We start from the raw sequence: 22,709 nt of genomic DNA, 5'->3' as shown, positions 1-22,709 counted from the left end.
TCATTTGTTTGGTGTGTATTAAACTATCGTCTGTGTGTGTGTGTGTGTGACAGTGTTTGTAACTCAATGGATATGTTGATTGGTTTGTAAGGATGTTTAAAGGAATATTTCACTCAGATATAAACAAATAAAAGAAAAAGGAAATAAAGATATTTACTCACTCTCTTGTTGTTCCAACCCTATTTGCAATCTCTTGCTGTCAATGGAACACAAATATAATTTTTCCTGCCACTCCGTTTTATACATACTTAATGGTGAAATCATCTGTTAAGCATGACATAGACCAAAAAGCACCATAAAAGTAGTCCATATTATTTATTACAGGTCATCTGAAGTCAAATGGTATTTGGTAATTTCTGAACTTAAAATAAAACTGCATGTAAACTCTAAAGTAAACAACAGCATACAGGTTTGAGATGACACAAGGGTGAGTAAATATTGACAGAATTTTCATTTTTCTAATAACTAACTATCCCTTTAATAAAGATTTCATGCACACTGACTGGAATTACTGTAATATCACAAAGCAGCAGCACAAATACTATACCTTTATTTTGGCTTGAATATTTAAAACCGATATTATACATGTTTAGTATTATTGTTGTGGCCATTCTCCTAAAGCAAGTCTCTAGTGTAATGTGTATTGATGTTCTTGTGTATAGTATGTTTGATTGGCGTGCAGTGCACTCAAGAAAGCGGTTTTATTTATGAACATGCACTCATAGTTCACCCAGTAAAGAATATATAATATATAAAGGAATAATTCAACCAAATTTCAAAATTCAGTCATCAGTACAACTAGTGGTGGCTCTTCTCCTGTTCTGTTTCTCAGAATAATGATTGCAGTAACTCTGGTGACAATAAATAATAGGGGAAAGAAAATAGAGAAAAGCCATGCTTTGACAACACAGAAGTACACGTTTAAGATTGTCCACTTAGGTTATTTTTAAATCTATTCCGGCATGTTTGTTCAGATCTGAGGAGTTCTATTTTCTGGCTGCTCAGGTGCTGTTGCAGCTCTCTGTATTGTTGATTTCAGACGGCTGGCTTGGCAGACACCTGTGCATATTTATAAGTGCAGAGAATCTGTGCTAAGACAGACGATGCACTTTTTTAAGACTCAAGAAAAAGTGTTTGTAGAATTACTTCGGCCTATAATGTTTATATTTGATGGATGGATGGACAAAATCATATCAACACACGTTTGAATGATTATGCTGTATGTATAACTCTCTCTATCTCTCTGTCTCTCCTTCAGGGTATCAGTAGCTTGTTTAGTTCGCTGAAGGTGGTTCGGTTGTTGCGTCTGGGCCGGGTGGCTCGCAAACTAGATCACTACATTGAATACGGTGCGGCTGTTTTTGGTTCTGCTAGTTTGTGTGTTTGGGCTGGCGGCCCATTGGCTGGCCTGCATCTGGTACAGTATTGGAGACTATGAGGTGATTGATGAGGATCATAACACAATACGTACGGACAGCTGGCTTTATATGCTGGGTGAGACCATCGGGTCACCCTATCGCTTCAACGCCAGCGGGACAGGAAGATGGGAAGGGGGACCTACAAAAGATTCTGTCTACATTACGTCTCTGTACTTCACCATGACCAGCCTGACCAGTATTGGCTTTGGAAACATCGCTCCCACCACAGATGGGGAGAAGATCTTCGCCGTGGCCATGATGATGATTGGATGTGAGTTGAAAAGCTTTATTTATTTCTACACTAGAGTGAAAACTGTACAACTAAGTCAGCAAGCAAGTTCATGCCTCTACAATAACAGTGTTTTAGGCCAGCTGACAGAACTTTCTAAATTTTTTGATTATTTGCATGCATGTTTATGCCTTGCAAATGTAAGCATGCTTTTTTTTCTGTGACATTTGGGTGCAAAATATGCTTGACAACATTTGAAACTTTTTTTGAAACGGGCTAATATAGAAAAAGTTTTTAGCTACAGGTCAAAAAGCATGTTGCCACCCATTTCTGATCACATTACCCCCTCGATTGTGTTTTGATTCATTTGTGACTTAGGCAGCTACCTTTCATTTGGATCTGTTAGTGATCAGTGATTAGTTACAAAGACATAATGGAGCGTTGACTCTAGAGATGATGCCTGCGGGGTCATCCATGGCGGGACTCTCGCAGATCACACTGCCATTGAGCTGTGATTCACCACTCACAGGAAAATGAGTCAGTTCCATTATATGTGCTATTAAACATGACCAGCTGCCAACACGCTGTTATTTATATGGTGGAACTCCCTCATAAGAGGCTTATTTTCTGAGTAAACATACATTTGTTTCTGGGCAAACAATCATACAGTACAGAACATTACTAGGTTCAGAGTTGGGATCTAGAATGATTTGTGTGTGAGATTGGCAGAACAATTGAAATTAATTACCTAAAACATTTTAAAGTAGTATGAGGCCGTTTCGTCACAAGAAAGGATAGTCTAGATTGATTTGGATCATTCATTCTACATGCTAATTTCTTGTATATGTTCATTTAAATGACTTTCACCATCATTCAACTTCACATAGTAAGTCTTTAAAAACACTGATCATTTAAATGTAATCATTAGCAAATGTTAAAATAAATATCCATTTTTTATATTGTACCGTATAATCAAAGTTGCGATACACTTTAAATAAACTATACAATATTATTGTTATATAATGTTAATTTATTTCCCATTAACTAATGATATTTATATTAATATTTAGACACAGTAGTATGGAATTTTAATAATTTGCAATATCCAGACTGGAAAAATGTTGATGAGTCAGTTTGATTTCTGTGGAATCATATTATTTCTATAATTATAACTTACAGATTATCTGCAAGGAAATAATATCACATAATTACACATAAAGAATTTTTTTTTTAAATGTAAATACAAAGTGTTCCTGTAGCTCAATTGGTAGAGCACTGTGCCATCAAACGGTTGGGGGTTCGATTCCCCGGGAACACATGATAGGTAAAAAATTGATAGCCTGAATGCACTGTAAGTTGCTTTTTGATAAAAGCGTCTGCTAAATGCATAAGTGTAATTTTCATTTAATTTTAATTTGATTTAAATACATGAAGCAATTAAGCTCGCAGGCATTTCTTTTGAGCTATGAAGTATCAGTTCAAGTGGCAAACTGTTCTTGTAGCTCATGTCACGTTGCATTACATAATAGTCTATAAGTCATGTTTTATGCTCATTTAACAACAGTTAATGAAAATGTAATTCAAGGCTATGTGAACTTAAAGTGCATTTCAGAATTTCTGAAGTCCGCTGATGTTTCATAGTAACAGTTTAAATCATAGTGTAAACACTTAATAGGAGCACCGTTTGCATAATTCTCAAGGGCTTTATTCCACAATCTAGAGAACTTGTGAGCAAAATAAGGCTCTTCTTTTGAAAACAAAACCAGAAGTGCAGATGCTGATTTCATGGGTTGCTGGCAGCAGGTGCTGGAATGCCTGTTCTGTTGCCATGGCAACCACTAACTTGGGGCACTAGTTTAACGACTGATAGGAAATGTAAATCCGACTCTGACAGACTAAAAGGGTAGAGACATACATGAATGGTTTTCTCCCATATACCTTTCTGAAGCTGGCCTGTGTACGTGTGCTGATGTACACATGCAGAGGTCTTTGAGACCCAGTGACAAAAATAAAGCAGCTTTCAGCAGAGTTTTTGTCAGCTAATGACTTCATACATATTAGATGTGTTTATGAGGCAGGTATATGCAAATTCATCTCAACACTGTGAAATGTTAGTGTATTCCTCCTCCACTTGTTGTCACGCTGACGATGACAAATGCGACTTTGCAGTTTTGCATTTTTTTGTATCTCGAGTCAACTTGCAGAATAATTTAGACTGTTAGCCCATTTGGATTATAATAGCGATTGCTCGTCCAGTGCCATGGCTGCTGACGTTTGCTTTACTTATTTGCTATCCTCTCTGTGCTCTCTGAGCCCAAAAATTTAGAAGTAACAACAAGACGGTTCATTCATAATATTATTATAAAAATTGGAGAAACTGCAAAGCTCGCCCGTTATGACGGAATAAGTCCCGCCTTCTAAATAAAAAAGCCAGTTGTCCAAGGTAAAGTCATTGCACCGTGTGTCCCCCCCCCCCCACATTATTTAAACTCACACTTTTCTCATCCTAATTTTACAACACACGCACAGCACAGACTGACTCTGATAACAGCTGGGTGTTCTCCGAGGCCGATCAACTCGGTTATTACACCACAATGTCAAACAGACCTAGGACCTGAAGTAATAGATTAGGACCTGGCTGACCATTTAAAATATAACCCTGAACCTACGGATCCCAGGTCGGGACCCGGGTCCTCAGGTCTCTGGTCCTCCGTGTAGACCTCTAGTATGAAGTAACTGAACGGCTGATCTGTCCTTTATTTGTATTTTTTCTAGTGCCTGTTTTCCAGTAGATTTGGTGCTTAATCAATTTGGCCAAATTCCCTGGCATCCTATAATCTTTCAACTGACAATGAAACAGATTTACAGTGTTTGCAAACGTAGAGCAGAAAGAGCTTTCGCTCACCCTGCCGTCACATGGCCCTTTGTAGGCAATGATGCAAGTTCAATCGGAAGCAGAGATGTCAAGATATAAAATATTCTGTCACATGCTCCTGTAATGGAGTCACAGCCACGGGGAATCTTTTGAAAAGGACTCGTTTCATCTGATCAGATGCACTTTCTTTCCCTTTTTCATTCTCTCTCTTTTACCCCTTTCTCATTTTCAGACATAACCAAAGAACAAACACCACAGATAAAAAAAGACACACATACACCCTGAACACATAACAGATCTCAAAAATGGTGGCAACAGAAGTTATATATATATATATATATATATATATATATATATATATATATATATATATATATATATATATATATATGCACTTTACAAAATCTGGTACAAAAAAGGTACAAAATCTGTCACTGGTGTGGTACCTTTTGAAACACTACAAATTGTACCAGGTTCACTTTTAGGTACTAATAAGTACACTTCAGGTATTTATATGTACCTTTAAGGTACCGATATGGATATGGACTGTTTAGCTACAAAAGTTTGCCCGTTGAAAGGGTAGCGCCCCAGTGACGGATTTTGTACCTTTTCTTCTGAGGGTGTGTATATATATATCATTATATATACATATAATGAATATGATATGTATTAAATTGCAATACTAGTTGAGCAAAAATAAACTGTCCATTTAGCCACAAGATGTGCTGTGGCTCTTATTTATGAGTGCGGTACCTAATGAGGATAATTGGTGCTTCTGAACGAACAGATTAAATGATGCTATCAATCATGGCAATGGATGAGTTAGTAATGGCTGATTGGAAGACAAGAGATTTCAATAATGAGATATTTTCTTTTGAATTACTGATGACTAGATAATTACATTTGAATTACTTATGAAAAGATTAATATTAAAGCTTTCTTTTTTTACATGAAAGGTACACCCTAAGGCAAGGGTAGGAAAGTTCAGCCCTAGAGAGCCACAGTCCTGCAGAGTTCAGTTCTAACCCTGAAAAAACCCTCACCTGCCTGTAGCCTTAGTCATCCTGAAGATGTTGACGTTGTTCAGGTGTGTGTGTGTGTGTGTGTGTGTGTGTTTGTGTGAAGCTGACTGAAAAAACACAAGTGCTGATTGTCACCACAGTGATATGAAAATGATAGAGCATTTCAAGACTAAAGCTTTAACACTATTATAATTCTACCATTAAAGCACTGGTATTTTCTAGTTAATTCGAGAGATCATGAAGTTCACAAACTGACTTTATATAAAGAAATGTATATAATGTATTGGCAAAGCAATGGGATGATAAAGAGAAAGAGAGGGGAAGAGATGGAGGGAAGAGCCCAAGTATTCTGCTGACAGTACAGTTAATCGTCTGCTCTAATCAAATTACACTAACACAGGCTTATCTCCATCCACCCCATGTTTTTCCTTGTTCTACCGCTCATTCTCTCTCTCTATCTCTGGCAGCAGCCCAGCTCAAGCAGACGGTGTGATGTGCGCGTGTTTTTGTGAAACAGTGTTGTGATTGTGCCATGCCGAGACAATTGCCACTGCACTTTTCTAATGAACAGAGAAAATGTACAAACATTAGATCTATAAAACTTTGAGAAAAATGTATACGTTTCCACTAATGAGTCCTGCTTTACAGTACAGTCGCAGGACAGCCCCCCTGGGGTTCAGTGTTGATTTTGCTCCTCTTTCAAAGACTTGAACTCGCACGTGTGTGCTTGCACGTTTTAAACCGAGCACATGGAAACTGGTGTTTGGTGGATTTAAGGCTCTTATATGAATGCAAGTAAGATTAATGTGGTTCACCTAGAGTCCATACATTGTTTCCACACTAAATCGCATGCTTGATATGCCATTTCCTCATTTGAGGTGTCGTGTACTTCAGAAGGAACAGAATAACCTGAATGTGACTATTTTTAGAAAAGATGTTACATTTATGAAACCTCAGCTTTAGCTGTGCTAAGGGGAACTGTAAATGAGAGAGTGAAAGAAAGAGGGACAGTCACATAGCTTTAGTGACCATTTTAGTGTCCGGTAACATATTCAATTACAATTTTCACTATCATAGTGAAAGATTACATAAAACTGTACTGCCTTGAGATCTGCACAAGATAAAAAACAGTAAAAACTCTCTCCACACTGTAAACCTTAAAGGGATACATCATCCAAAAATGTAAATTCTGTCACCATTTACTTACACCTCATGTCATTCTAAAAGTGAATAAAGACTGTGGCTGTCAAGCTTTAAAATAACAAAACACAATAAAAGTATTATAAAAAGTCCACACAATTTCAAAGGCTTCATAGTCTTCGTTGGCCAAAATGATCAATATTCATTAAACAATATTCACTGAAAATCTACAACAGATCTTATTTCCATATTGATGAATGCTTTTATTACAGAAGTAGCCATGTATAATTTGTGAATGAAACATTCTTTTGAGTCAAATCTTCTCAATTGATTAGGTTGATTCAGTGTTGAATCAGTTGAAAACAGATTTGAACTGATCTGGTTCTCAGTCAGTGGTCTGATCCCAGTGATATGTTATTTTTTTCTGTTAAATTTTGTTATTAATGCTATATATCCTTCTATATATACATCGGGTTTAGGAAAGAATCACCCTGCACTTATTCCACAGATCTGTCTGGGCTCTGTCTAGGGCATGCAAGGATGTTAACCTTTTTTTCTCTTTCAACCACTGTGAGGTCAGTTTTTCTGTGTGCTTTGGGTCATTGTCATGTTGGAAGGTAAACCTTTTTCCCAGTGACAACTTTCTGGCAGAGGGCAGCAGATTTTCCTCAAAAGTTTGATGGAATTTTGTCCCATCTATTTTTTCACACAATGATTACTCTTTGGCATAAATTCCTGCAGCTGCTTCAGAGTTGCTGTAGGCCTCTTGGTCACCTCTCTGACCAGTTTCCTTCTCGTTTTTTTATCCAGTTTGAAGCGACGTCTTGATCCGGTGAGAGTCTGTGTTGTACCAAATACCTTCCACTTCTTAATAATAGACTTCTCTGTGCTTCTAGGATTTTTTTTGTATCCATCTCCTGACTTGTGTCTGTCCACAAATTAATCCCGGAAATCTTCTTACAGTGCCTTGCCACCCATAGTTGATTGTTTGTTTCAGTTGCACTACCAAGAACTGAGATGCTCCAGGAAAGCTCTTTTAATGCTGAGATAATCAAAATGACCAGCTGACTACAGTTGAAAGTCAAATGGCTTTGTGTGCCAATGAGAAGGTGATTAGTTACACCTGATTGAGTTTAAAAGTCATTTGTAGGAGTTGGGGAGGGGGGGGGGGTTCTCCAACTCAGTGATTCAGTTTTTTTTTTTTTTCTGATATGTTGGTGTTATATCATATATTTTTTACTTGGATGCTATAAGCGCTGAGTAAATACAGCTTGATAAAACAGAAATTGTGTCCGTCTTCATTTCAGGCTGCAAAGCAACAAAATGTGATTATTTTAAAGAGGGTGATTCTTTTCTATACCAAAAGGATATACATACAAATATGTAAATAATAAATCAATAAACCTGTCAATTAAATTAAATATAAATATATTTAAACATATTATAGATATAACATTTTCTAAATTGAATATACTAAAAATGTGATTGGGGGAAATTTAGTTAATTTGACTAAATGACGGTTGAATCCAATTGACAGCACATTTGAAAACTTCAGGAGCTGCCTAGACAATCCATTCAATGTCAAAGAACAAAATAAAGACTCCCTCAAGAAATACTAACACACACAGTCTCTCTCTCTCTCTATCTATCACACTCACACGATTAAAGAGTGTACATCAGCTTTGTTAATGTAAGGGGAGGGAGTGTAATGAGCTGCCTGGCTCACCTATTTGCTCATTTGTTAATGAACATTCACCCATCGCTGTAATGAAAAAACAGATGTGAGCTAGTGTGTTTGTGTGTGTGCTTGATTCGACAGGACAGTTCACACTGAACAGTGAAAGCAGTTAAAGTTCCCAGGGTGAACAAATGCCCACTCTGTGACCTCACAGATTGATACATCTGTATGTGTTTGTGTCCTATGTGAGGTGTCAGATTCTCTAGAACGTGTGTCTTGTGTGTGTGTGTGTGTGTGTGTTTGTTTGTTTGTTTGTGTGTGTGTGTGTGTGTCTGTGTGCTTGTGTTCAGTAGGACAGTCCCTGTCAGCTCCGTTCCATGTTCTTGTCACCCTAGAGCCAAATCTGTCCCCAGATCAGCAATGACTGTCACAATGCATATCTGTACATCACTACTCTCTCACATATTACACTTCAATAATAATAGCTGGGGTCCCAGAAAACTGCAGTTGGGTAGTTGACAAATACTGAGAAGCTTTGAACCTTTTTTTTTTTTAAATCAACATCTTCAATAAAGTTAGTGTGCACAAATCATGTGCGGGCTCCGTATCATCAGAATGAAATAATGACTTTCTTTTTCTCATACAAAACTTTAAGAAGTGTCTTTAAGATTTGGAATAGACAGTAGAGCATGAATCATATGCACCACAGACAGTCACAGGCATGGTCACTGCACACTGTTGTACAGAAAAAAAATAACAGCATACAGGTTCTGACTGACATGAGGGTGAGTACATGATGACAGAAGATTTTTATGTGTATTATCCCTTAAATATATCTTGGCAGTGTATCCTGTGTTCATGAGACAGGCATGTAGAGTAATGGCAGCTCATAATTCTTATCTGAAGGTATTTAGGAAGGGATTCACACACACACACACACACCTAGAGTCCATACATGCGTAATTAGATTTTCTTCTGTGTGCACAGCCATTACAGGCAGGCTAAATCAGTTTAAACGAGACAATCTCTTGCCTTTATTGAATCTTCTTCTTTCTGTCCTGTGCTTTCACTCATTTACAATTCACTTTGTCATTTATTATTATCGTCATCTCGGTCTCCCTCTCTTCTGGAGCTGGTAACTTATGAAATAATATTTTTTCCATGTAGCTTTTCTAACTGCTAGCTAAACACAGTATGTCTACTGTATATATACAGTACTACTCAAAAGTTTGTACTGTTAAGATTTTGTAAATAATGTTTGAAAAGAAGTCTCTTATGCAAAAAAAATATATATATATATTTTATAGTAAAATATTTAAATAATAATTGATTTTTTGGAACATTAAGTATATACAGTACATAATACATTGTTTGTGATTTATTTACATCATTCTGTTCCTCTGTGTTGTCATTTAATTCAATGTTTCTTTCTCCCTCTCTTTCCCTTCCCCACAGCTCTCCTCTATGCTACCATCTTCGGTAATGTGACAACTATCTTCCAGCAGATGTATGCTAACACAAACCGCTATCACGAGATGCTGAACAGTGTGCGGGACTTCCTGAAGCTGTACCAGGTGCCCACAGGCCTGAGCGAGAGGGTTATGGATTACATCGCCTCCACGTGGTCCATGTCCCACGGTATTGACACCGAAAAGGTGAACACCCAGTACGCCCAATTCCAATTACCCAGCATGCAACTCTGTACACCCTTCAGTAGCCATCCTCCTGTCTGTTTGTTTGTGTGTGTGTGTGTGTGTGTGTGTGTTATTCACTCCTGCTCTCAAATGTTTATGTGAGTGTGTCTGGCTAAGTATTTTTAAACATTAGTGTGATTCTTTAGCAAGATGCTTTCTCACGCTATGTGTTTCGACTCGCCCTGTCGTTTATGCTTAAACCACAGGGGGGAAACAGCATGACTCTGTGGATATGAAGTCCCCGTTGGGAGGACATTTTCAGTATGCTCCAGATGCCTCCTCTTCTCTCGCTTTTTTTCTCGTGATTTAGCTGTCTCATCACACAGACTCACACTGTTCTTCCCTGTGACAACCACATGCAGAAAGGGAGATGCTCTGGAAAATTGAGGGGCTGCTGGGAATGGCAGCTCAGGGACATGTCACACACTAATGCGCTCCGATGCAAACATGCATGCCGTCACAGGTGTCCTGTACCTCTGTCTCTCTGTGTCGGCCTCTCAGTATGCTTCACTGGCATGACAGTAAACATACATTTGATGGTGTGAGAGAGTGTTTATAAAAAAAGAAAAATGCTAATTTTTATTAATTTAATAATATTGGTTACAGAGTTTGACTCCTAACCCTAGGGTTGTGGGTTCGAGTCTCAGGCTGGCAATACCATGACTTAGGTGCCCTTGAGCAAGGCAACGAACCCCCAACTGTTCCCCAATGCTCAGGATCTGCAAATCATTCGCCATTGTCCTATCAGTCATCACCCTGTTTATGTGGTAATTGAAATTTTATGTACTGTAATGTAACAGACTACTGCTAGCAAGCAGCTTACCGTAACTCCACATACATGCTGCTGCGAGGGTTTAAGGTTTGTCGCTACTTCAAGAATAGGTATACATAAATAACATAATATATCTAAACAGGTGGAACTGGGGGAGGTGGAGGGTTTCAGAGGAATTCTGACAGGACCATCTTACAGCGAACACTGAACTAGGCTACTTAAATCTTCTCAACAGATCGACAAAGGCCTATCAGCTTGTGAAATAGAGTAAATGATGTGATTGCTATAAGATTGCATGTAAAGGCCTGTCTAGAGTTTCATTAACTAATTTAAATTTTGACATTCATTTGATAGTCAACAAATTTGATAGAATTGTATGTATGCAGCTAGGAAATTGTTAAATTAGATATTGAAGAGATGCTGTTGCTTATAATCTAGTCTCTTGTTTGTTGCCATTTGTAAGTATGAAAGTTACAGTGTGTTTTCATAGTACACTGAGCTCATTTAAGATCAAGGAAGTTACAGCAGAGTAACCACTTATATCTGTTATTTCTCTCTTATTACAGGTTTTACAGATCTGTCCTAAAGACATGCGTGCTGATATATGCGTGCACCTGAACAGGAAGGTTTTTAAGGAACATCCTGCTTTCCGTTTAGCCAGTGACGGCTGTTTGCGAGCTTTAGCCATGGAGTTCCAGACCATCCACTGCGCTCCAGGAGATCTTATCTACCATGCGGGCGAAAGCGTGGACAGCCTCTGTTTTGTGGTGTCAGGGTCACTGGAGGTCATCCAAGACGACGAGGTGGTTGCCATTCTAGGTGAGAGGAAAACAGAGACAGGGAAATAGATCCAGGTCTGAATGAATGAATATTGACTAGGTATGGATCATGATTGTTGACTAGCCATCCAACATCTGACTGGATTAGTGAGGTCAAGTAGTTTTCGATTATTTTATTTAGTACATTTGTAGCAGCGGTGCAAACTGTTAGAGAATTTTGACACCACAAGGCTTAGGCCTGCTTCAGCTGTTACTGTATTCAAAACTAATTTCCTCTACAGACTCACTGACATGAAGAAGAAGCATCCCTCTGTCTTGGGTTTAGTTCCCAATGGGAAGATTATTTGCATCCACAGAGCTTCTATGTGATCATATATCTCGACTGACACACAGACTATCACACCCACTCCTCCGCACTGTGCTATCACTCTCCCTTTTGTTTATTCCCACATCCTGCACCCTGTATCTTCTTTGAATAATGTGTCCTACTCTTTCTCTTCCTCTGTGCGAAAAACATTCAGAGAACAATAATAAAATAAAATGAAGAGGAAAATTTGAAATTTTGAACATAAAGCATGTTAAATTATGCAAATATTGCATAAACTGAGATTAAAAAGTAACAATAAAAAGATATTTGAAAAGTAATATAAGTATCAGTTCATCCTTTTCTGGCAGTAATATCTGTCGCACAGTGAACTATGAGGGTTTATACCACAGAAAGCTTTAAATGCATAGATCTGATATTAGGATCTGATTTCATTGTCCCGCCTGTCGTCACTGCTGAGATTAGTATTAGTTTATCCTTTTTTAGTATCAACCCATCATCCCTAAAAAAGAAATAAAAATGGAAAACAGTGATCTTAGGTCAGACATGTGACTCATGGATGTATACAGCCCATGATGTATTGTAGTATCTGTTATTTCTAACATCTGTCTGTCTCACAACACAAGATTAGGCTGCTTTGCCTCGTGAAGCCAGCTGAGCATCTAATGTCTGTATTTTCCTGTTAACTAACGATGCTTTGCTAACTATAACTGTCTGCCACGGCTATGAAATGATTTAGGATCAGTCTGAAAGGTCACAAATGTTCTCTCTTGCTTCTAGAATTTGAACACACACACACACAGATCAGACTATGAAGACAGAATAAAAAGGTTTATCGATCTGACCACTTGTATCTCGAGTGGGTGGATTGAGCAAAACTTTGGGTCAGAGGTCAGTATGCATGCATCTGAAGGCTCATTAGAGTGGTGTGTTACACTGTAACCTATAGAACTATAATGGCACTGCTGCTATACAGCATACACTATAGACTCCCTCTGTTCATTCACTCTCACTTAAAAGTAAAAAGAAAAGAAGTGATACTGAGTGCAGTCCAAAACAATCATTCAGTTTCACAAACTGCACCAGTATGCTTTCTTTAATTTTTTTTATATGTCTTTGATTGTCTAATGTTATACAGATAAATGTATTTAAAATGAAAATTCTTTAATAATTTATCCCTTATATATTTAGTCACCCATATGTTATGACTTACTTTATTCTGTGGAGCACAGAAGATGATGTTTGGCAGAAAATTGCTAAATTGTTATTAAGTTATTATACATAAACTCTTCCCATATCTTGCACACACTACCATTTAAAAGTTTGGGGTTGGTAAAATGTTTAAACGTCTCTTATGCTCACAAAGGAATGAATTTATTTGATCAAAACTACATTAAAACTGCAATATTGTAAAATTAGCACAGCTCCAGAATGACTGTTTTTCATTATATATATTTTATGATGTACTAATTTATTCATGCAATGGCATAGCTGTATTTTCAGCAGCAATTACTCCAGTCTTCAGTCAGTGTCACATGATCCTTCAGAGATCATCAGATTTAGTGCCCAAGAAACATTTCATGTTATTATCAATGTTTACTATTTTAGTGGAAACTGTGCTAAAAATAAATGTCAGGATTCTTTATTTTTGGTGCATCAAGATGCATCAATGAATAACAACCACCACTGATTTTTGATGTTGCATAACCAAATGCAATACTTTAGATATTACTAGAGGTGCTGACATATCTCTCTCCACCCACGGAAAAGAGTCTGGATTCTAGAACATTTACTGAGACTCAATAGAACCGTACAAAAATTGATCCGAGCTGACATTTTGGCTCTGTAACCCTGTTCATCCTAGTACATTTGTTCATTTCAGTAATGGATTGGAGTGGATCATCTCATTTCTCCTCTGTCAGAAATGCTTATGATACAGTAGAGCTATATCCTAAGTGAGTCATAATGAAGTGTGTTTTTATGTGAGAATGTTGTTTTGTCAGATTTTAACAATGCTTTCAACTGCTTAAATCATCTGACCTGACCGTGTGTTTGTGATGGATTTTTACACAAGTTGAATTTAACACCAATGAAATCAGTTAACATGATCTGTCTACTGCAATCTGAGACAGAGAGGAGAGACAAAACTGAATATTTGTATCATTTGCAGTATTTTTGCTGTAGAAAAAGTGTAAGGAAATAAGAAATAAATTAACTTAACATGGTTTAATTTTGAAACTAATGAAAATGGAAGACATTGTGCACTTATATTCAATGAAAACAAGTCATAATACATTACCAGGTGGTAAGACCCAAGGCTGCATTAAAAAAAAAAATGCCAAAACTGTAATACTGTGAAATATTATTTTCATTTAAAATAACTGTTTTCTATATTTTATTGCAAATCTGAATTACACCAGTGTTCAGTGTCACATTATTTAGACATACATGTACCAATCAGGCCTGTTTGTGTCTGTGTGTTTCTCCTCAGGTAAAGGTGATGTGTTTGGGGACGTGTTCTGGAAGGAGGTGACTCTAGCTCAGGCGTGTGCTAATGTGAGAGCGCTAACATACTGTGACCTGCATGTGATCAAACGGGACGCGCTTCAGAAAGTCTTAGAATTCTACACCGCCTTCTCCAACCACTTTTCACGAAACCTCCTGCTTACGTACAACCTGCGCAAACGGGTGAGTAAATACTGTCTGCCGTTTTCTTTCAGTACGCTTTCATTTTCCACTGGCCCATGTCAAACTGCATATGCAAGCAGAATATCTCAGCACCCACATTAACAGGTTACTACATTCAATCTTCACGGCACAGCATGAGCACAGCCTGAAGGAGATTGTAGCATGCTGAACTCATGGGAAAATATAAATACAGCTCCTAAAGCTCTTTATCAACATACTCACATACATCACAGCATATAGTGAAAACTTTTTATTTAGTAAATCAGAGTAAATCCAGATGATTTAGGCAGTTTAATATCTACACTTTGGGCTTTAGGTATTGAAATCTTTTTATTTATTTTATTTTTAATACTAAACATACAATAGCATTGTATTTAATCCAGTAAACATCTGGATGATATTTCAACATAGTAGGTGGCATTATAGCAACTTAAAAGGACAGTTCACCCAAAAATCTAAATTGTTCACCCTCATGTTGTTCCAAACCTGTAGGACTTTCTTTTTTTCTGCAAAACACAAAAGAAAGTTATTTTGAAGAATGTTGTTAATCACATAGTTTCAGTTCCCATAGACTTTCATTGTATTTGTTGTATATACTCTGGAAGGCAATGGGAACCAAAACTGCTTGCTTACCAACATTCTTCTAAATATCTTCTTTTATGCTCCTCCAAAGAAAGAAAGTCATACAAGTTTGGAATGACATGAGGGTGCCTCAGAAAATCATGACAGTGGAGATAAAACATGAAAGAGAAAACATGAAATTTAGAGAAATCTGATAATATGATATTGAGAATGAGCCAGTACTAACAACAGCTGTTATACTTAATATATGTGAGTGAGAGTTGAATTGAAGAACGGTGTACCATTCATCTGAATGAAAGGAAAACGAAAGAGATCAGTAGAGCTGCTTTACCATTCAATCAGAAAGAAAGACAAATGGAGACAGAAAAAGAGAGAAATGGTCTGATCAGAAACACAAGCAACACTAAACTGACTTGTTTAATTGGCTAGAAATGACAGAAAAGTGGATTAAGGGAATAAAGGAAATGCAGGTTCTTTCTAATCCCTGTTTTTCTTTTCTTTTTTTCTATGGGCTTTTATTGGAGAGGATAGGGTAGATGTGACAGGAAATGAAAGAAAAGGTTTGCCTGTATACAAACCAGAGATTGCACACATCACCTGCCAGGCCACATTCCTGACTGTCCCCCATTTTTTTTTCTTTTTGGAGAAAAATGTTGACTCGCGTTCTCATTTTTCACATCAAATCACATTCAAATGAACTGTAACACTCCTTAAACCAGATCTTGAAGTGTAGCAATTATCCTACCCATAAATGATTTCCTAGTTCATAATAAAGACAGCTGTCAGTGTGAACAAAATGACCCTCAGTGTGTCTAAATTTTGGATCTCTGCCCTGCTTGATTTCTCAGGGAACTGGGTCTGAGGCGAAGGCTAATAATAGCTCAGCGAGTGTCTGCCTCTTTATTGGAACAGCTTACACTGTACAGTTATATATATCCATATGGGTTAAATTTAACTATAACTCAGCAAACACTTTCATATTGGAGCCAGGACTAAATTCATTTACATAATCCATCTGCTACATAAATGTATAGGGTTTAACAGCTTTTCACCGATAATGGCAGAGGTGAGAGCTTCAGTGAATTGTCTCTCTTATGAGCTCTTCACGCCTACACTTGTTTGTAAAAGACTTTTGTCATGTTTGCATCACTTGTTCGAAAAATAGCTGGATCTTTACCTCAACACGATGGTTTTGTTAGCTATAACAGTCCATTCTCTTAAACAATACATTGAAATGTGAAGACGCAAATTATGGTTATCTTAATGCCAAGAGGGAGCCTTTAATAAGCTCATGTCTCCATGAGTTAATCATGATGTCATTTGATTGTGACCCAGATAGAAAAACTTGTTAAACATGGAAAAAAATGTCATAGGAAGACTACATATGTTTTATTTATGGACAAATTCCGTTTTCAAAAGTAGACTTTATACAGTGGTCAAATAGGCCATTTTGGCCTAGATACAGCATCAGCAGCAGCGACATACATAGTGCATATTGCATTTTCCTGCATTTAATGTATGCGTGTGTCCTCATTCCTAACCACACAACTCCCAAAATACAATGTTGAGAGTGTTCAGGAAAGTCACTTCTTCCAAAACCTTAAAGAAATATTCTGGGTTCAATTTAAGCTCAAATTAAATTAACAAATGAATCAACAACATTTGTTTGATAATGATTCTTGTCATTAAAGAAAGTGAAAAATAGTACAACTCTTACTCTCTTTTCAAAGCATGAATCAAAATGTTTCATATTTACTGTGGTAATCAACATTTAAGAACACAAATCATGAAATGAAATTAAAGTACAAATATTCCAAGGAAAGTACTCCTTTTGAATTTGACTTTAGTAAAAATTCTAAATTTTACATTTTAATTATAATGCTTATTTTATGAGTAATATTTTACTTCAGTACATTAAAAATAGTATTATAAAAATCAAAAGTAAATGTGATGGTTGATAGACCATTGTTTATTAATTTTGTGCAGTCATAATTAACTTAATTGCTCAAACAGCTGTAATCAGATCAGTCAAAATCGCCAATGAATCATTCAGTGCTTGTTGTGAACTGATTCATCAGGTTCACTGAAAAGAATCAACTCAAAACAGTGTGTTGAATTTGTTCACAAATTGCGTTGAGATTAGGAGAGTGTTTTGATTTCCCTCAGTTTAAATAACAAGGAACAAATATATATATATATATATATATATGAAATGTACCAGAATAAATAATTATATATTAAGCTTTGGAATGTAGTGGAGTAAAAGTTCCTAAAATGAAAATATTCTGATAAAGTACATTCATGTAAATTAACAATCTTCTGAGTTATTACACAACAGCGTGGATAGTGCCAGTGTTGCAATCTTTCTATGTGAAATCTGAACAAGTCTTCGGTCACAGCTGCATAAATAAGTGCTTAAATGGTTCATCCAATTTGTTTCTATGCGTGTTTGTGGTTGCCAGGGTAACACTGCAAAATCCTCTTCATCTCAACGCTGCTGTGTCAAGAGTTATCTTAGCTTTGATTAAGGTTACCGTTTATGCAGCTGTAATGGGTAAAACACAAATTCATGCACACAAACCTGTACAAAAGACATTCACTCACCCTTCAAGATGCATCAACATGCATGCAAAGAGGAATGCCTGTGCTTGTTGCTGTGATTGAATTGCTGTCAAAATTCACCAGTGGTAAAAGGTCACTGGTTTGAAACGGTCATTTACTCAATATGTCCCTTCATGGCCCTGTGATCTGTGTGTGTGTTCGGCAGGTGTGAGTGAATCAGTCGTCGCTGAGGGATCAGATTCTCTGAGGTCGTGATGAGTGTGGTAAATCTGATCTTAGATCAGTGACAAAACCAGTCAGTCAGCATGAGGCACACAGTGAAAGCACAAAATACACAGTGTTATTAATATTAGCACCTATATGTCACTGTAATGACTTCTAATGTTTTTGAAAGTATCTTATGCTCAACAAGGCCTTGTTTATTTGACCAAAAATACAGTCAAAACAGAAATAGTGTGACAAATTATTGTAATTTAAAATAATTGTTTTCTATTTGAGTATATTTAAAAATGTTATTTATTCCTGAGATGGCAAAGGTGAATTTTCAGCAGCTATTACTCCAGTATTAAGTCTTACATGACCCTTTAGAAAACAAGCTAAAGGTGCTAAAGAAACATTTATTTTTAATGTTAAAAAACAGTTGCCGCAATATATTTTTTGTAAAAACCGTGACTTATCTGATGATTATCACACTCAACTACATTAAAATTACAGGGATAATCATAAAAAAACTGTAAAGACATGACGGTGAGTTATTAATGACATAATTTTGATTATTGGGTGAACTAACCCTTTAAATACACAATGTGACGTTGTTCGTCAAACTTCATAACACCATAACAAACAGCGAAGTCAATTTAAAGAGCAGTCACTGAAATACAAAGTATGCGGCATATTTAAATGATAAACAATGGCATATTGTCTTAATTCATGCATGAATTAAACATGAAATTGTAACTTACTGTAGACTGTAGGTTAAGCGATCGCTATAAGAGAAAAGTAAATCAGAACAGTGTATGGTAGAGGTAGAGAAAGTAAGATAGGTATGTGTATGCTTTCATTTCAGAGTATTACAGTGTTATGGGATTTTGTTTCTGCTTCATTGTGCACACAGTCAGCTTTTAGTTTGAATTATGAAACAGTGGGGATGGGAGTGCTCCCTCTTGCCTCACTTTCTCTCACTGTCCCCTCCTTTTTACCGTTCTATCTGCAGACTAACACCTTCAACACCACACACACATTTTGAACACTTTGAGAGCTGCAGAATGAGTTTCCCTGTTTGATGATGATAAACTTAGGGGAAGAAAAGCAATAGCAGAATACACAAGAGGGCTGTGCATGCGTGGGAGTGCGAGGGACGCATGGCAACAGAAGGATTATAACAATACACCATTAGAAATCTCTGCGTGAGCAAATAATACCACCCTCCTTCTACATGCAGACACACACACCTTTGTGTAATGCTTTAGCTTTTGCTCCGTAATCCTACTCTGCATGTCTGTCCTTTCTCTGCCTTGTGTATCTTTCAAGGGCAAGGGTTTATAAAACACCAGAAACAATGGCAGCCCTCTGTTTCTGTCAGCTTGAGCGCTGAGGTTTGTTGTGATTTAAAAGAATATTTTTAATATAAATACAATTTTAAGTGTCATAATGTAATTTTGTGAAAAAGAATAAAGTGTGTTTCACCCTCATGTTTTCTTTTCTTTTCTAGTTCTAGTTAATGAACCATGCAAAACAACTACCAAAAAAAAAAAAAAAAAAAAGTCTTAAAAATTTATTGTAGGTAAACTGAGGTTCATAAGCAAAAAGAAACACAAAACCTGTGCTAACTGAAAGAACGCTACCTGACTAAAAATGATTCCAATATTTGGTGATATTAAAGTATAATGAGAGATTTACATGCATTTTTTTTAAAGACTTGTTATTGACTGAGAACACTAAATTAGGATTATTAAAATGATTTTCAGCACAGCAAAAGTGATGCACTTACAATAGAAGTCTATAAGGAACTTGTTACCAGTGGGTTTAACAACACAAATATGAAGCTTTTAGGTTTGCTAAAGCAAAATTATATGAAATATATATGATTTTGTGTATTAATGTAATACCTGAGGATGAAGTATGCTCCATATACATTTTTTTATATTTTTATTGCTTTAAATAATCAAATTATTATAATTTTTTTTCTACTCTAACAAACTGAGAGATGATTTTGTGGATATAAAAATGACATCACAGATGCTGTTGATTGAAGTATTATTTAAAGAGATAATTCCCCCCCAAATGACCTTTGGTATTATTGTCTGCGCTAAAGCTGGATACAAACGTGTGTAATGATACTGTGGGTGTATTTATTTACGGTTAGTGGAAGGGCCTGTGTGTGTCTGTGTCCAGAATGTGAACGGCTGAATGGGAAGGCAGTGGTGTAGTTATTACTGTCCATCATCTCTGTAAAGCAGAGAGAAACAAGGCCCTTGACGTCATTCAGAAACGCAATCTACTGAGGCTGTCTATCTGTCTGACTGAGTTTTTAGCCTGGATTCTCAGAGGGAGCGGAGGTAATATATTTCTCCACCTGCTGCCAAACACGATGAGTTATTTAGAGTTTAATTACAAAGAAACATTACATTCGGATGAAAAGTGGCAATATTACAAATCTGAGCACATTAAAGCCCAAATGAAACAATTTTTATGCGAGACATCATGGCCAAATGCCTAATATGCTCAGTTTCTCGCAGTAATACACATCGCTTAAGGATCATTTTTTGGTGTCTAAACTCAAATATGGAAAATAATGGGATTGTGTGCATAGCCACCATTTGCAGGACGGTGCTCTCAGACATGTGCTCAACCTCCCTTTAACCGGCTTGCTATTTATTCTAGTGAAATCACAAAAGTGAAACAAATATGCTCCCACTCCTGTTATACATTCATTGATGTACTTTTTAAAACAAAAAAAAAATGATCAGCATCATTATGAAAATAAATTTAATTGAGATTAAGGTTAAAATAGGAAATCAGGTTCAATTGTAAGATGAGATATATACTGTGAGATATAAAGACAGAATTGGGAGATGTCAAACTGGGGATATAAAGTCAGAACTCTGAGATATGAAGTCAAAATCGATATTTAAAATAAATTTGTAATATATAGGTGCTGGTCATATAATTAGAATATCATCAAAGAGTTGATTTATTTCACTAATTTCATTCAGAAAGTGAAACTTGTATATTATATTCATTCAATACACACAGACTGATATATTTCAAATGTTTATTTCTTTAATTTTGATGTTTATAACTTTTCACAAACACCCTTTGATGGCCTGTTCACACATACACAACATTTACACAGCCTTTTCAAAACCTTCACAGAAAAAAAAATGATTACGGGTCTTCAACTTTTCTTTTCAGATGAAATGTATCAGTTTAATTATATTAAACAATAACAATAAACACATGAAGGTAAATAAAATTGTGAAATTGTTCATGGCGCATAATAATCAAGCTTCCACAGCACTAAAGCACTATCATCAGCATGTGTGGGTTTTTCTGTTCCCAGTAATTTCAAACACACACAGACCGTCTTCTTTTAATAAGCGTTTTTACCATTGTAATTATTAAAACATCCCATCAGCCAGTCAAAACTGAATGCCAGTATGTGTGTGAGAGAAATACATGCCTTCAATCTCTGACCAGTGTGCAGCATATAAACGTTCCCTCCAGACCCCCCCACACACACTGAGATTTTAGGCAAACACTTTGGGAATCTGCTCAAGAAAAGTCTTGAACTCTGAAATATACATGAGCTCCAATAAATAACTTAGAACTTAGAATATCTTGCAAAATTCACGACACCGAAAGCAGGGTCTCCAGGACAGTGAGTGTGGTCTCTATAAACAATACACCCGGAGAGGTTGTAAGTGGTCTAGACCCGCTGAAGTCTATATATTGCATAATCTTGCACTGCCAGACCTTGGACTATTAACATCTAATATTTAATATCTAATATTTTAGATTTTATATATTTTATTAAATGTTATGCTTTATAATTGTGTTATGCTGGAGCCTTTCTGTAATTAGAATTGGTAGAGCACAGTGCTAGCAACACATAGGTTTATTTCCCAGGGAATGCACAAACTGAAAGATGCATACATTGAATGCAACGCAGGTTGTTTGGACAAAAGAATCTAAATTATAGCATAAAATTCTTCTGTTTTGATGTGCTTGTTTAATGGTTGCCTGAGTGCATGCATATGTCTAACTAATTCTCTGTGACTTTTCAGGCTTGTGTTCAGAAAGATCAGTGATGTGAAGCGTGAGGAAGAGGAAAGGCTTGAGGAGGAAGAATGAGGCCCCGCTGAACCTCCCCCCTGATCATCCCGTCCGCCGTCTGTTCCAGCGATTCCGCCAGCAGAAGGAAGCACGTCTCGCCGCTGGGCGTCCAATACCAATGACTCTGATCTCGAGAAGGGCCAAATCCACCACGAAGTCATCAGCCAAGATGTAGTTGCCACCACAAGCATCATCACGGTAACCGAGATCCCTGCCACACCTATCCCGTCCCACCAGAGCAAAAACCGTACCATGGGTCCATTTGACCAGGCCAAGCTTAGCGCCCCTGCCCCAAATGTCCCTCGGACAGCAGAGCCACGTGCACGAGGATGGGCGAGGTTTAGGGAGAGCATGGCAAAGCCAGAAAGCTGGGGAAACGTTCCTAAAGCAGAATCAATGGAGACTTTGGCCAGAGCGAAGCGATTCTAGAAAGATTTCGGAGCCCAGTGGACTGAAGAAGACCGATTCCTGTGACAGTGGCATCACCAAAAGCGACCTCCGGCTGGACGAAGGTGGTGCCCTCACCCCTGTAGACCGAAGCCCGGTCCAGCCCGACGGAAAATCTCCCCCGATCCCACCAATTCCCGAACACACGCTGCACGCCTCGCTC

The 22,709-nt window shown here is 37.1% G+C and overlaps 1 pseudogene; it reads left to right on the top strand.

The window, feature by feature from the left end:
- Positions 1-22,703, top strand: part of LOC113072502 (potassium voltage-gated channel subfamily H member 1-like) — a 42,311-nt pseudogene extending 19,608 nt beyond the window's left edge.
- Positions 22,704-22,709: the final 6 nt, after the last annotated feature.

This window comes from Carassius auratus, unplaced genomic scaffold, assembly GCF_003368295.1.
Source record: "Carassius auratus strain Wakin unplaced genomic scaffold, ASM336829v1 scaf_tig00009230, whole genome shotgun sequence".
NCBI lineage: Eukaryota > Metazoa > Chordata > Actinopteri > Cypriniformes > Cyprinidae > Carassius > Carassius auratus.
The sequence above is the reverse complement of the archived record's forward strand: the minus strand, read 5'-3'. Positions and strand labels throughout refer to the sequence as shown.